Below are 16,615 nucleotides of genomic sequence, written 5' to 3'. Positions count from 1 at the left end.
ATTTTATGGCTGCAAAAGTTGCTATAATGAAATGTTATTTATACAATATTTACTAAAAATTCTCAAATTAGTTGTTATAAATAATAAATAAATAGCATACATGTTATAATAAATGTTGAAATAAAAAAAAGTTTATAATAAATAAACAAAAAGTTTATTATTCATTAGCAAGGTAGTCTGTAGATTTTGGAACAGTCTAAAATGTAAGTTCTGTCATATTTAATAGTACATTTGATTTCCTTAAAAACATGAGTCCTGCCCTACTTCTTTCCTTCATTGAATATTCAGAAGATTCGTCCCATTACAAACATAAATTGAGTTGAGAACATCATTTCTACGGAGCCCCTAAAGGGACATGGTTATGGGAATACATTTAGATGGGATGAAAAATTATATTTTAATGGTTTTGCATCCCTTGCATTAATTCGTGAAACTTTTCTGATGAAATAAACATTTTAGTTTGACTCAACATATCATTCCCTATTGATTTCGGTATTATCTTATTAAATAAAACTGAACGCCAAAGTATGGTGTGTTTCATGCTGCGTGTCGTCACGTCTGTTTTAAGTTTTATGTTCAAGTTTTCATGTCTTTTGTATATTGTTGTAGTCATGGTCTGTCATGTGACTCCCTCTTCCTCTCATGTGATTCAGTCATGTGATCTCTGTTTCCCGCTTGTTTATGTTGTCATGTTCTCATTGGTTCATTGTCTTGTCATGTGGATATTAGTTCTTAGTCATGTGTTCCCCTGAATAATGTATTTAAGGTGCGCTCACGTCATGTCGTAATTACGAGATTCCAACTTGTAAAAAGCGTTCACGTCCTTGTAGAACTCATAATTACATCTTGTAAAGTGGGAATTTTCTGAGAGCTCCGACTTGTACAGCGTTTTACCACATTAGCACTCATGTTTGCTGTATCCATGTTCCATTACATGTATATGAATACAAGCGAACATAATTGAGATTTTTCTGAAGGTTTTCCGCAAAAAAACTGCTTAAATTTCAGTCTGTTCTTTTCAAGAAATTGGCCAATAATGACGACAGTGCTTGGCGCACAAATTCAGGACGGTTGCACACTTATTAACTACCTGTTCACTGTAAAGTTCATGTCTGGTGTCAAGTTTCTGGCCTGTACTGTATGTGTCATTTCCTGTGAAGGTCCGGCAGTGGCTGCACCGAGGGAAATAAACGAATTATTTTTAGAAGGAGAGGTGAATACGCGTGTTGTGCTGTGACAGGGCAGCGTTTGTGTCGAAGAAGCTCTGGATAGACTCGCAGTTCCTCAGCGAAGACGCTCCGCAGACAGACAGACGGATGGAGTGGGATGATGAGGTGGAAAAAGCTGTTCTGATAGTCCTGACAGGAGACCCATGACTCACACTTCTCAGCAGGTTCAGCTTTATTCATTTATTATTCTCCAGCAAAATCATATTCTATGAAAGCTCATTTCTGCCACATAAGAAAAAAAATCACACTTTTAATTATGACATAAAAAGTTGAAATTATGACAAACACTCTAAATTGACATATAAAGGCATAATTATTAGTTAAAAAGTCTAAATTATGACATACTAAATCTTAATTGAGATTAAAGTCAAAATTGGCATAACATGTAATTGACATACTAAATCATATTTATGAGATAAAAAGTCAAAATTATGACATACTAAGTCGAAATTGATGTTCCATATACATTTGACTGTTATAATGTCAGCTTTTATGTCATGTCATAATTTAACTTTCCACTTTTTAATGTCATAATTATGACTTAGTATGTCATAATTTACTTTTTGTCTCATAAATGTCAAGTCAGTTTCATCTTTTCATCTCATAAATATAACTTTGTATGTCATAATTTTGACTTTTTAATGTCATAATTTCTTTTCATTTCAAATATGATTTAGTATGTCATAATTTACTTCTCATAAATGACTTTTTAAGTCCTTTTTTTTCTTGTCATCTCAAATATGAGTGTCATAATTATTACTTTTTATCTCATAAAGATGAATTTAACTCAATTTCATCGTTTCATCTTATATGACTCAGTGTGTGCCAATATCTACTTTTTGCCTGTCATAATTGACTTTATTGTCATAATTATGACTTTTTAAGTCAGAATATCACTGTCATAATTTCAACTTAATTTGTAATGTCATAATTATGACTTAGTATGTCAAAATTTTGACTTTTTATCTCATAAATGTGAATTTTAAGTCAATTTTTCATAAATATGACTTAGTATGTCATCTTTTCATCTCATAAATATGACTTAATATGTCATAATTATGACTTTTTATCTCATAAATGTGAATTAAGTCAGTTTCGTCTTTTCAACTCATACATGACTTAGTAGTAATATGTCATAATTTCAACATTTTATGTCATTATGATTCACAAAAGCATGATTTTGGAACTGGGCTTACATTCAGCTCAGAAAAGTGAAAACTGGATCAAATTCACTAACTGCGCATTTATGTGTACAGAAAATGTTCTCATTGCATAGGCTAATGTACAATGCACATATTTTTAACCTTCCATTCATTCTGGATTATTCTCAATGAGGAAGCACGTGCCCATCATTAGCATACAATTAGCATAGCATACTAAGTCATATTTATGAGATAAAAACTGACTTTCCATATAATCATAATTTTGACTTTTTATGTCAAGTATATTCTTCGTGAACAGTAGTCAACACTGATAATGAAAACGCAATCATGACAAAAGCCAATTTACTTCGTCTTTCTTTCATTGATGCCCTCAAAGTTCAGAGCTTAAAGAAAACTCTGCGTCTCCCGCTGGTAATGCGCGCGCGTCTCGTAATACGATCGTTCCGACATGACTTGAAGGCAGCGTTTCGACTGCATAATTAATTGGGTATAAATGCATATTTGTGCCGTGGCACGCCAGAGACAGCAAAAGAAATATTTATAAATCGCTATCTTGACCCGATGCTAGCGTTTTTACTGTGCAAACATTTAACCCGAGACCCCGGAGACTGAATATTCAGCCCGAACATAATAAGGAGCGTTTACAGTCAGGGGAATGGATTAGACGAGATTATTACGCCTTGAAGGTTAGACGTATATAAAACAAAGAAACGGAGGAGAGACTGAGACAAGCAGCGGCGCACATACACATGAAACAGGCTTTACTCTTTAACGCAAGCGTGACCTTTCCTTTCTCTTTATTTAGGCGGGAAGGAACGCGCTCCGCCACAACCAGCTCTTCAAAAGGTGTCATGCTGGAAAACAAAGATGGGTGACAGGAAGTCATGTCGAGGTTCACACAGAGGCCGTGAGTGAACAGAGAGAGATTGTGTCATGTAGAACCTGCCAATTCTGCTGCAAGTTTACTGGCGCTGTACTCTTAAAATGTTATTATATTATATTATATTATATTACAGTACCAGTGTATTTATTAAATCAAATTGGGGAAAGAAATATATTTTATTATATATCAATATGTAAAACAATTAATTAAGATATATATATATATATATATATATATATATATATATATATATATATTCTGAAAACAAGGATAAGATTTTCACTTTTTATTTCAACTTTTTTATTTCCTTTAGAGTAGCACAAAAACATTTTTGACCTAGGTGTGAACAATTTTACGCATAATCCTGATTGTTATCGTTCTGTTGCTCACCGCAAATGCTAATGATGGGCGACTTATTTAAATGCCCTTAAAAACAATTTATCATTCACATTCATGCAAAACAAGAATTCATCTAAAGCGAATTAGCATCCGATGTTAGACATTATCATTTGACTGTGCCAGGCCATGACTAAAGATTGCCCCGGAGACACACTTTTAATGTGCGCGTGGAATAATAAAGCACATTAAGCGTCTGTTTCAATGTCTGCCACAAACATAATAACATCAGCTGTCAAGGTTTCCAGATTCAAAAAATACAGTCAAAAATAGCCTAGCAGGCTTGCTTCGATAGAAAAAGTTTTCACGCATTTATCACAACATCAATATTTTTCATAAAGATGGTGCACCTCGGGAAATTACTGATGAACTCTAGAGGTCAGCCATGAAAAACTAAGACTAATGATGTTTTAGCGATCAATGGCAAGGCGAGACAAAACTAGTTTAATGTATTCATGCTAGCCCTATGCGCTCACATTTCTACTTCATAAAACGGTGTTAGCAGAAGCTCTTTAAAGTAAAATGTTCTGCAGGTTTTTGTACCGTAGCATTGCATGCTATCGGCTAATTGGCTAGCAAATTGGTAGCAGGATGTGAATTAGCATGTGATTTTGGTGCAGACCTGGCACCATTTTAATGCCGAAATCCGGTTTGATTGTGAAAGGCAGATGCTATCCTTTTGGAATACAAAGTTTGCCTGTTAGCAAGCATGTTTGAGTAGTCATACATATTGTACTGATAATGTAGCTTGATAGAGTTTAAGCTAACTTTAAAGAACAGAAACTCTTGGTTATTCAAGAGCCGTTCCATTAAATTAGCCATTAGCATTAAAAATAGTGTTTCAGGTGGAAAACCAAAATGTGTTAATTCCTTTGTTTTGTTGTCAGATGTTATTGCTGTTTTGAAATATGTAACTGAAACATAATCTTAGTAGAAAATAGCATCCAGTGAAAATTTCCAAGATGGCCGCCACCGAGTGAATTGACCTGTGGTAAGTGTCTCAAAAATATCATAATTCGACCTTTTTATTAAATTATACTTGCTTGCTTGTGTGTGTTAACTTAAATTAGATGAGTCGCTGTTTGCAGCTAGCCTATCGTTCACAAATGCTAATGACAAGGCAGTGAGTGAACGTAATGTTGTTGTTGCTAACTTTGCCAAAGTTATTTTGTCATTTCGCTGACAGGTCTCTGTACCCACAGGCATTCAGTCCTGACAGATTGACCGTGCTTCAAAAACACCTCAGTTTCTCCCTCATAACTCACATCCAGCTGAAGTAAAAGAATAGCGTTAGCACCGCTCTCGCACCCACAGCTGTAACGTTTTAATAACAGCTAATGCTCTTTCATTCATTCGTCATGTCACACCTTTTCCCGAACACAAGAAAGCCCAAATGACCTGAGGCGAGACCGAAATGTAAGCACAGCATGAGAAATGAAATAATGACCGAAATGCAGGCTGGCTTCGGCGTTCCCGCTGGCTGACAGGTGTTTGTGGAAGAGTCACATTCGCTGCCGCCCGCCGAGCGACACGGGTGACGGGATTTTCCCCGAGAGGCCACAGATTTATATTTGCACTCGACGCTCGTCTCGTTAAGTTCAGGTCTGTTTTTAATAACTAATGATGCGTTATTGCAGCTGGGAATGATTAAGGAAGTGTGGTGTAACGAGGAAGTACGTGACAAGAGAAACATTATTAGTAACATATTTGGTGGTCGACGTTTGAACAGATTGATTTTGTGAAATGATTAAGGGTCAGTGATTTTTCCCCAGAGGCATTCCTGTTTTTTTCTATTTAAAATGTTCTATTTTATTTTTATGTTCTGAATTCAAACCATATTGAGTATGTTAAAATCTTTTGTGTTTGAGTGGCCTCAATATTTAATAATATTTTTTATATATATATATATAATGTGTGTGTGTGTGTGTATTATGACATTATATATTATTTATACACACACACATATATATATATATATGTATCATATGATATATTAGCCATCAAGTGAACATTTTGTCCTCAAAAAATAGGCAAGTGGTCAGTATCTATCAAAAGTGCTCCAAGGAAGGAACAGTGGTGAACCTGCGACAGGGTCATGGGCGGCCAAGGCTCATTGAGGTGGTGGTCCGATCTAACAGACGAGCTACTGTAGCTGAAATTGCTCAAGAAGTTAATGCTGGTTCTGATAGAAAGGTGTCAGAATACACAGTGCATCAGTTTGTTGCGTATGGGGCTGCATAGCCGCAGGCCAGTCAGGGTGCCCATGCTGACCCCTGTCCACTGCCGAAAGGGCCAACAGTGGACACGTGAGCATCAGAACTGGACCAGTGTGATGCTTTGGGCAATGTTCTGCTGGGAAACCTTGGGTCCTGCCATCCATGTGGATGGTTTGAGGAGCACAACGAGTTTGAGGTGTTGACTTGGTCTCCAAATTCCCCAGATCTCAATCCAATCGAGCATCTGTGGGACGTGCTGAACAAACAAGTCCGATCCATGGAGGCTCCACCTCACAACTTACAGGACTTAAAGGATCTGCTGCTAACATCTTGGTGCAGATACCACAGCACACCTTCAGGGGTCTAGAGGAGTCCATGCCTTCGACAGGGTCAGGGCTGTTTTGGCAGCAAAAGGAGGACGAACATAATATTAAGAAGGTGGTCATAATGTTACACACACATTTTTACTCAAATTACTGTTTTCAAACAGGTTTCCATCAACAGCATTTATTATAATTAATAGTCAGTTATATATATTTATTAGTATTTAGTATATATTTACTAAAATAATGACTGTTTTCAAAGCAGTTTTCCCATATTTGTTGTTTTAGTTGTATATCATCTTTTCTCCTCAGGCTCAGTGATGTGCAGCATGCAGGATAAAGCAGCTTCATGATGAACACTAACCTGATGTAATATTGTGCATTTTTAAGAAGCTCTTGACATGTAATCACTGCTGATGTCGAGCGGGTGAACAGCTTACAGACCGTCAGCACCGTGAGATTTGTGAGGCGCTACTGAGAGACTTCTTTAAGTTTGCTGGAGTCTCATAAGTCTGTTTGGTGCCTCGTCTGCAGTAAAATCCCTTTGGCACAGTAACAAAACAATGATTTTTATAAGAATTCGACAGCGTCGGGACTCTTGTTGCAACCTTAATTAAACATTGTGTAGCTCTATAAAGCAGCAGACAAGCTTTTATTCAAAGTCACTCGAGCATGAAAGGCAGACAGAGAATTTTTTCTAGAAACATCTTCTCAGTATAGAATTTTTCTTCACCAAGGCCTTAATGTTGTTTGTTTTGGACGTGTACTTGTATGCAGTGCGCTGACAGTCCTCGGAGAAAAGCCGTCAGCGCTTGTGAAACAACTCCTTGTTGCTTTTGCTGTCATTTCTGGAGAACGCTGTGAACCATTAGCTTAAAAATCACAGATTGAAACTATTTTTAGTGTGCTTCCCCATGCAAAACTATGGCGTTGGTGTTGCTGATTGATTGCTAAGGTGTTTTGGGTCCTTTTTAACATGTTCCTATGTGGTTTCTATGGTTTCTGGGTGGGTCAGGAGAAAAATTATTAGTAAAATCTGTTTTAGCAGAACTCAGATTGACTTTCTTTTCAAACGATTAAGGGTCAGTGATGTGACACTCAAGTTTTGCCCAGACCTATTCATGTATTATAATTTTTTTTACATTTCTGAGTTAAAACCTTTTGTTGTAAAAAGTCAAAATAATAAAGAAAAGAAACGCTGCTATGTGGTTGCTAAGGTTTTGTAGGTAGTTTTAGCACATTATGTTGTTGTTAAGATGTTCTGGTTAGTTTTAACCTGTTGCTATGTGGTTGCTAAGGTGTTCTATGTGGTTTTAACCCATTGCTAAAGTGTTTTGGTTGTTTTTAGCACATTATATGGTTGCTAAGGTGTTCCGGATACTTTTAGCCTGTTGCTATGTGATTACTAAGGTGTTCTAGGTGGTTTTAACCCATTGCTACAGTGTTTTGGTTGTTTTTAGCACATTATGTGGTTGCTAAGATGTTCTGTAGTTTTAACCTGTTGCTATGTGGTTACTAAGGTGGTCTAGGTGGTTTTAACCCATTGCTAATGTATTTTGGTTGTTTTTAGCACATTACGTGGTTGATAAGGTGTCCCAGATACTTTTAGCCTGTTGCTATGTGGTTACTAAGGTGTTCTAGGTGGTTTTAACCCATTGCTATGGTGTTTTGGTTGTTTTTAGCACATTATGTGGTTGCTAAGGTGTTCCGGATACTTTTAACCTGTTGCTGTGTGGTTGCTAAGGTGTTCTAGGTGGTTTTAACCCATTGCTATGTGGTTACTAAGGTGTTTTGGATGGTTTTATCCCACTCATGTTTTGTCCAGACCTATTCATGTATTTCTGAATTAAAACCTTTTGTTGTAGAAAGTCATCATAATGAAGAAAAGTAACATGCTGCTATGTGGTTGCTAAGGTGTTGTACTGTAGGTTGTTTTTAGCACATTACGTGGTTGCTAAGGTGTCCCAGATACTTTTAGCCTGTTGCTATGTGGTTACTAAGGTATTCTAGGTGGTTTTAACCCATTGCTACGGTGTTTTGGTTGTTTTCTAGCACATTATGTGGTTGCTAAGATGTTCTGGGTAGTTTTAACCTGTTGCTATGTTGTTGCTAAGGTGTTCTGGGTGGTTTTAACCCATTGCTATGTGGTTGCTAAGGTGTTCTAGGTGGGTTTTAACCCATTGGTAAGGGATTTTGGTTGTTTTTTTAGCACATTATGTTGCTGCTAAGGTGTTCTGGGTAGTTTTAACCTGTTGCTTTGTGGTTGCTAAGGAGTTATATGTGGTTTTAACCCATTGCTAAGGTGTTTTATTTGTTTTTAGCACATTATGTGGTTGCTAAGGTGTTCTGGGTACTTTTAACCTGTTGATATGTGGTTGCTAAGGTGTTCTAGGTGGTTTTAACCCATTGCTAAGGTGTTTTATTTGTTTTTAGCACATTGCGTGGTTGCTAAGGTGTCCCAGGTACTTTTAGCCTGTTGCTATGTGGTTACTAAGGTGTTCTAGGTGGTTTTAACCCATTGCTACGGTGTTTTGGTTGTTTTTTAGCACATTATGTGGTTGCTAAGGTGTCCGGGGTACTTTTAGCCTGTTGCTGTGTGGTTACTAAGGTGTTCTAGGTGGTTTTAACCCATTGCTAAGGTGTTTTGGTTGTTTTTAGCACATTATGTGGTTGCTAAGGTGTTCTGGGTAGTTTTAACCTGTTGCTATGTGGTTGCTAAGGTGTTCTAGGTGGTTTTAACCCATTGCTAAGGTGTTTTGGTTGTTTTTAGCACATTATGTGGTTGCTAAGGTGTTCCGGGTACTTTTAACCTGTTGCTATGTGGTTGCTAAGGTGTTCTAGGTGGTTTTGCTAAGGTGTTGTAGGTAGTTTTAACACATTATGTTGTTGCTAAGGTGTTCTAGGTAGTTTTAACCTGATGCTAAGTGGTTTCTAAGGTATTCTAGGTGGTTTTAACCCATAGCTAAGGTGGTTTTTTTTTGTTGTTGTTTTTTTAACCACATTATGTGGTTGCTACGGTGTTCTGGGTGGTTTTAGCCCATTGCTATGTGGTTGCTAAGGTGTTAACATGCTATGTGTCTGTTGAGGTGGTCTGAGGCTTGACAGTACATGCTGGAAGGGCTGCCAAGAGAGCATTACAGTAGTCCAGTCTGGATAGAACAAGAGCTTGGACGAGAAGTTGTGTGGAGTGCCCTGATAGAAATGTTCTATAAGGCAAATCTGCAGAACTGGACCGTTGTAGCAATGTGGTCTGTGAAGTTTAACTGATCATCAGTCACAACTTCAAGGTTCCTGGCTGTCCTGGAAGGAGTTATGGTTGACGAACCTAAATTAAGTGTTGGGTTGGCTGATACCACAAGCAGTTCAGTCTGCGCAAGGTTGAGTTGAAGGTGGTGGTCCTTCATCAAGCAAGAAATGTCTGTCAGGCAGGCTGTGATACGAGCAGTTACCGTGGGTTCATCTGGCTGGAGTGAGAGGTAGAGTGGTGTGTCATCAGCATAGCAGTGATAGAAAAAACATATTTCTGAATGACAGATCCTAGCGATGACATGTAGTTGGAAAAGAGAAGTGGTCCAAGCACTGAGCCCTGAGGTACCCCAGTAGCTAGATGTTGCGACTTGGACATCTCACCCCTCCAAGATACCCTGAAGGACCTACCTGAGAGGTAAGACTTGAACCATTGGAGTGCAGTTCCTGAGATGCCCTTCATCATGAGGGTTGACAGGAGGATCTGGTGGTTAACTGTGTCAAAAGCAGCAGACAGATCCAGTAAGATGAGCACTGTTGATTTGGAAGCCCTGAGACTGGCAGTTGTGCTTGTACAACTGAAGAAGAAATACCAATAGCGATGCTTGCCTAGGCAAATGGCACTAATAACAACAAACAAAGTAAAGAATTAGCATTTTTTTTCCTATATTATTTCACAATGGTTTGAGGCTCATATTCTCTTCGTCTCAACGCGGTTCACTGGATCATAACAGGCTTTGCTCAGCGGTCGCCCTTCTAATGGACTATATGAAAAGGCATCTTTTATTCCATGTGAAGTATAGGCCTATGTGCATTTACCATACAACGGGGACAAAATAACAGCGTCCCAACCCTCCTAGTCTAAGAGACAGAGAGAATAAAGGAGCTCATGAATTTATATAAGATTCTGTTGAAGTCTGAAGGGAGTGGACAGTGCGGGAGTCTCGCCGAACGCTTATGAATTCATCCAAAGCTAGTGAGCTATAAAATGGACTCTTTGATTCCCCAAATACCACGTACGCCCAGCTATGCCTGCATAATTACAGAAAAAACTGTCTACCGACCTGAAGTCTGTTCGGTGCATTAAAATGTGTTAAACGCTGCCGGAGCGATATTGAGAATGAATGCTATTGTAGGATTGATTCACCATGTTTATATTATTAGTGACGTTTGCGAAGGTTGAGTGTGCGCGTTTGAATGATTCCTCAGATTGTGTGTTGTTGAGGAGGGATGAGCTGTTACTTTAAGTGATCAGATGCACCATTTTCACATATAAAACAAGTGAATAAACCTACAACTTTTAATTTCTGTATTTATTTTTTATTTATAATGTATGTAAACCATAGCAACTGCATTGCAACTGACTGACAACCAGTCTTTTTTTTTTTTATTCAACACCCTGGCAGCCAGCCACTGGAAGCAGGTGAGTAAAACTGTCCGTCACATACTGTAGCTCTAATTCTGGTAGCCGTACACTGATTTTCCTGACATTGTGATGTATATCTGGGCACAGTGCCATTCACTGGAGGATCAATCGCAGCTCACATCCTCTCTCAACTTACAGTGCCACTGATAAGACCTTTACTCATTGCCCAATAAAAACGGCTTTATCCCAGGACCTGACATCTCCAACAACGCCTGTCACATACGCCATGTGCTTCAATAGTCTTGATCTGGATGTTCAGGAACATAATCTTATGTTTTGACAGTTTTTATGCACTGCAATGCAGCTGAATGATTGTGGATGTCAAGATATTTTAGGAAACACAGCACATTGTCATTTAGCAGATGCATTTATCTAAAGTCACCTTGCGTTGATGCTCAATGGCAGATCGCAGGGTTCAAATGGGATTTTTCAGATGTTTAAAGTCAAAGCCAATCAATATTGACCATCATCGTCATGACGTTGGCTATTTTCCGTAATGCATCAGATATTGTCAGCTGTTAATGCGTTTGCGAAACATGAATGTGCTTCACCTGATCTCCAGCGATACTTTGCAGACTATTAATTGGCGTGACCTATTCCACTCATGGAAATGGAGGACATCCTTCCTAGTCGCTTATTGATTTCCTGTTCAGCGCAAATGAAGTGTTAGTGTTCACTGATGAGTGTGTACTTAGTTCAACTGCGTTTGGCTCAACGCTTGAATCTTCATTATGTTGCCTTTTTATATCTTTGTCTGGATTTTCAGCGTATAAATAGATTTCATTGGCCTTGTGAGGATTTTGGCTTTTCAGTGATTTTGCTAAATGTAAACCATTTAAATGGATAAATCTAGTTTGTATGGATGTTATGGAGGAATTTGGCTGTTTGTGGCATAAAGCACCCTGAAGTATTCAGGAAAGTTTTTTATATTTTATATATATAAAATGCATTTAAAATTAAAAAAAAATATTTAAGCCTTAATGGCATATTTGTTCAAAGAGTTACACATACCTGATATCATATTTGATTGAATTTATTTAATAAGTTATTCATTTATTTATTTAAACCATTATTGCAGATTTGTTCAGGTATCCATCCAATATTTATTTAGAGGCCATTTACATTACACAATTTTTAACTAAAAACGTAAAACTTTTTATGCGTTTTGGCCGTTCGTTTACACGACAACTGCGTTTAGGGTGCCTAAAAAAAATGCAAACTTTTGAAAATGGGTTTCAAAGTGCAAGTTTTTGAAAACGATACCGTTATCGTCTTTGAGTAAACTGCAAAAACGTGAATTTGTGAAAACAATGACATCATGCTCATGTGTGTTACATGTTCAGTCTATAGGTGTGTAGTGTTTCTTTACAAAGTGACATCGCCATCTACTGGCCTGGCAACAGAATACAGTGTTTTTAGTCGTTTCGTCCATGTGAACGGGAGTTTTAACAACGTTATCCTCTGTACGCGAAAAAGGCAAAGGAAAAACATTTCCGTTTTCAGTACATCTTTATCGTGTAAACATACCCCTATTTATTGACTTATTTATGTATGTATGTACGTATGTATGTATTCTAAGCCATTATTGCAGATTTGTTCAAAGAGTTACAAATCCTGTATTTATTTATTCATTTAAAATTTGATATCATTTAAAACTTATTTTTTTTCGTGTTTTTTTTTTTTTTTTAATCAAATAAAATTAATTTTAATAGTAAGCGTTTATTAAAAATATTAATTTAAACATCGTCTAATTTGGTTAACTTAAAAATAAATTAATAGTTTTTTTTATTTTAATTAACCTTTAACCTTTCTCTTTCTTAATTTTACTGTGGTTAAAGGGTTCGTTCACCCAAAAATGAAAATTCTGTCATTAATTACTCACCCTCATGTCGTTCCACACCCGTAAGACCTTCGTTCATCTTCAGAACACAAATTAAGATATTTTTGATAAAAATCCGATGGCTCAGTGAGGCCTGCATCGCCATCAATAACACTCCCTTTTTCAATGTCTAGAAAGCTACTAAAAACATATTTAAAACAGTTCATGTGACTACAGTGATTCAAATGTAATATTATAAAGCGACGAGAATACGTTTTGTGCGCCAAAAATAACAAAATAGTGACTTTATTCAACAATATCTAGTGATGGGCGATTTCAAAACACTGCTTCATGAACCTTCAAAGCTTTACGAATCTTTTGTTTTGAATCAGTGGTTCAGAGCGCCAAAACCATGATTTCAGTAAACGAGGCTTTGTTACGTCATAAGTGTTTTGAAACTTCAATAGTTCACGTGACTTTGGCAGATTGATACGCGATCCGAACCACTAATTCGAAACAAATGATTCGTTAAGCTTCAGAGCTTCATTAAGCAGTGTTTTGAAATCGCCCATCACTAGATATTGTTGAATAAAGTCGCTATTTTGTTATTTTTGGCACACAAAACGTATTCTCGTCGCTTTATAATATTAAAGTTGAACCACTGTAGTCACATGAACTGTTTTAAATATGTTTTTAGTAGCTTTCTGGACATTGAAAAAGGGAGTGTTATTGCGATGCAGGCCTCACTGAGCCATCGAATTTCATCAAAAATATCTCAATTTGTGTTCTGAAGATGAACAAAGGTCTTACGGGTGTGGAACGACAGGAGGTACTTAATTAATGACAGAATTTTCATTTTTGGGTGAACTAACCCAGTACTAAGTACTTGTATTTTTTTTACGAACACATTTGTTCATATCTCCATCATATTTATTTATTAGGATTGGTTTGTTTATGTGCTTTCAATGAAATGCATAACTATTATAAAATGAACTACACATTCCCCCAAAGAGCTGAACTAATGCACTATTGATGTCTTTCTCTCAGCGATGATGACATCAGTGTGACACCGTGACGCCAGCGCTGTGGATGAAGACGCCGGTGGTCTCCAGTAACGGCTGAGCGTTTCTCGTCCAGATCTCCCCCACAGCGGCGCTGCAATCAGCTCCGTCATTAGGATTCAGCTGCGGCCTCCTCTGCCACTTTCAATTGGCGCCAACATGGCAGCGGAGTAGTAAATCAGGTCTGGTAGTTCAGCACAGAGACACGGACAGAAACCAAGCTACAGCTTGCCTGGATATGTGTAACCGACGCAATTTTGGTGGCTTCCTGATCTTTCTACATGACTGAGTTATTGAACACTACTAAGTAACGGCAAAATTAGTGTAGTGATTGCGCTCAGAACACCATGTACATACATGAATACATGTGATGTGACACAAGCTATACTTACCATCGTCTGAATCACATACGTCGACAAGAGTCAGCCCACATTGCCGTCTTAGTGCCAGGCGTGAATTAACAATTAACCAACTGTTGTTTCATAGCAACCGACACTCATTAAGAAGTTCATCATTGGCTGCTATATTCAGCACACTACCCTTGGGGTGGGCGTACATCTAGCGCAAACATCTCTTATGAAGAGATATATAAAAACATGAAGTGGAAACTAATGTTGAAAGACTTGTCAAGACATCACATAACAGCTGGTCCCGGGAGAAGCTCTCGTTGCGGAGGTGACAGGTTGATTTTTTTTTTTGTGTGTGTGTTTCAGAGCATCTATTTTTTACAATTCGGCCCAATTAGATCAAGTCAGCGGAGTTTTAAAATCTGCAAATTATCACATGGGCAAAACTATGAAGAATGCAGATGAGAAATACAAGGTTTGTGCTCCTTGCAGGTGCAAAACTTACAATGCTTGAATATCCTAGTTGGTTTCCAAAAATGGTTGCTTCTGAATGGTTTTTAGCAGATATTAAGTTGTTCTGGGCGGTTTCCAGGTGGCCTGAGTGTAAAAAAAAAACTGTGATATTCTGGTCTGTAGATATAGCTCGAATTTCTCATTCAGTGCACGTTGTTTGTTGTTTACGCTTGTTTTATCGTCCGCCAGTGAAGAATTGTGTAAGTTCACTCACTTAAAGGTGCAGTAAGCAATTTCTGAGAAACACTGTTGATATTTGAAGTCACTAAAACAAACACGCCCCTACTCAAACGGATCACACCCCTATTTTGATAGCTCCGCCCCCAAATTCACAAACACATCATGCAACACAGGCACCTCCCCTCTAATGAGTGTATAGGTCCCTTACTGCTGATTGATTGTTTGATGCAACATGTCAACAAGTTAGCAAACATGCTAACTAGTGCGTATTTAAAACTCCTTTTAGGCACGTTAAGTATTTCATTTGGAGTATAACTTGTTGCACCAAATGCATCGTAATTTAAATTAGTTTTTTTTTCCTATTTCTAACCACATGTTAGTATTAGCAAAGATGTTTATAACATACTTAAGGTTAGCATTAGCAAATATGCTAATAGCATACAATGGGTACTTAAACTGTTTTTGGTCACTTAAAGTATTACATTTGAGGCATAAATTGTTGCACCTACTAAGTAATACTATGAGTTATTTCTAACTTCAAGTTAGCATTAGCCAACATGCTAATAACATAGGGTACTTAAAAATCACATTCAGCACTTAAAGTACGACATGTAATGCTCCAAATGTAATGGTTTTAGGGTTACGAGTTTCGGTATAGGGGTTTGTTTCAGCTTTTAATTGTGAGCTAGCATTAGCAAACAAGCTAATAAAATACAATGAGTACTTAAAACTACTTCTGAACACTTTAAATGTACATTGGAGCGTAACTTGTTGCACCAAACATGTCGTAATTTGAGTTCTGGGTTTGTTCCTGCTTCTAAACGCAAGTCAGCGTTAGCAAACATGTTAATGACATATAATGGGTACTTTAAAACTCACACTAGACACTTAAAAAAGCATGACGTTTGGTGTGACAAGTTACGCTCCACTTGCGGGTTTGTTACAGTTTGTAATTGCATGTTAACATTAGCAAACACGCTAATAACATACTCAAAACTCATATTTAGCACTTGAAGTATGACATGTTTTGTGCGGCAAGTTATGCTCAAAATGTAATACTTAGGGTTTTAGGGTTATGAGTTTCAGTATAGGGGTTTGTTTCAGTTTCCAATTGTAAGCTAGTGTTAGCGAACAAGCTAATAACATACAATGAGTGCTTAAAACACATTCAACACTTAAAGTATGACATTGTTTTGGCGACAAGTTATGCTCAAACTGTAATACTTAGGGTTTTTAGGGTTATCAGTTTCAAAATAGGGGTTAGTTTCAGTTTCTAATTACGAGTTAGCATTAGCAAACAAGCTAATAACATACAATGTAAAACTCACATTTAGCACTTAAAGTACAACATGTTTTGTGCAACAAGTTATGCTCAATATGTAATACTTAGCGTTTTAGGGTAACGAGTTTCGGTATAGGGGTTTGTTTTAGTTTCTAATTGTGAGCTAGCATTAGCAAACAAGCTAATAACATACAATGTGTACTTAACTCACATTCAGCATTTAAGTATGACGTTTTGTACAACAAGTTATGCTCATAATGTACTACTTTGGGATTTCTTTAAGGGTTACGAGTTTCAGTAAAGGGGTTTGTTTCAGTTTCTAATTTTGAGCTAGTGTTAGCAAACAAGCTAATAACATACAATGGGTACTTAAAACTCACATTCAGCACTTAAAGTATGACATGTTTTGTGCGACAAGTTGTGCTCAAATGTAATACTTATGGTTTTAGGGTTATCAGTTTTGGTATAGGGGTTTGTTTCAGTTTCTAATTGTGAGCTAGCATTAGCAAACGCTGCTAACATATAATATGT

General features: G+C 37.3%; 1 long non-coding RNA gene across 1 annotated transcript; it reads left to right on the top strand.

Annotated features, from left to right (window-relative positions):
• The first annotated feature begins 1,190 nt into the window (after positions 1-1,190).
• LOC127521391 (uncharacterized) lies at positions 1,191-14,942 on the top strand. Its single transcript, XR_007932344.1, has 3 exons — positions 1,191-1,393; positions 3,198-3,299; positions 13,749-14,942. It is a non-coding gene; the product is annotated as an uncharacterized LOC127521391 (long non-coding RNA).
• The last annotated feature ends 1,673 nt before the right edge of the window (positions 14,943-16,615 follow it).

Source organism: Ctenopharyngodon idella, chromosome 10 (genome assembly GCF_019924925.1).
Source record: "Ctenopharyngodon idella isolate HZGC_01 chromosome 10, HZGC01, whole genome shotgun sequence".
NCBI classification, from domain to species: domain Eukaryota; kingdom Metazoa; phylum Chordata; class Actinopteri; order Cypriniformes; family Xenocyprididae; genus Ctenopharyngodon; species Ctenopharyngodon idella.
The sequence above is the reverse complement of the archived record's forward strand: the minus strand, read 5'-3'. Positions and strand labels throughout refer to the sequence as shown.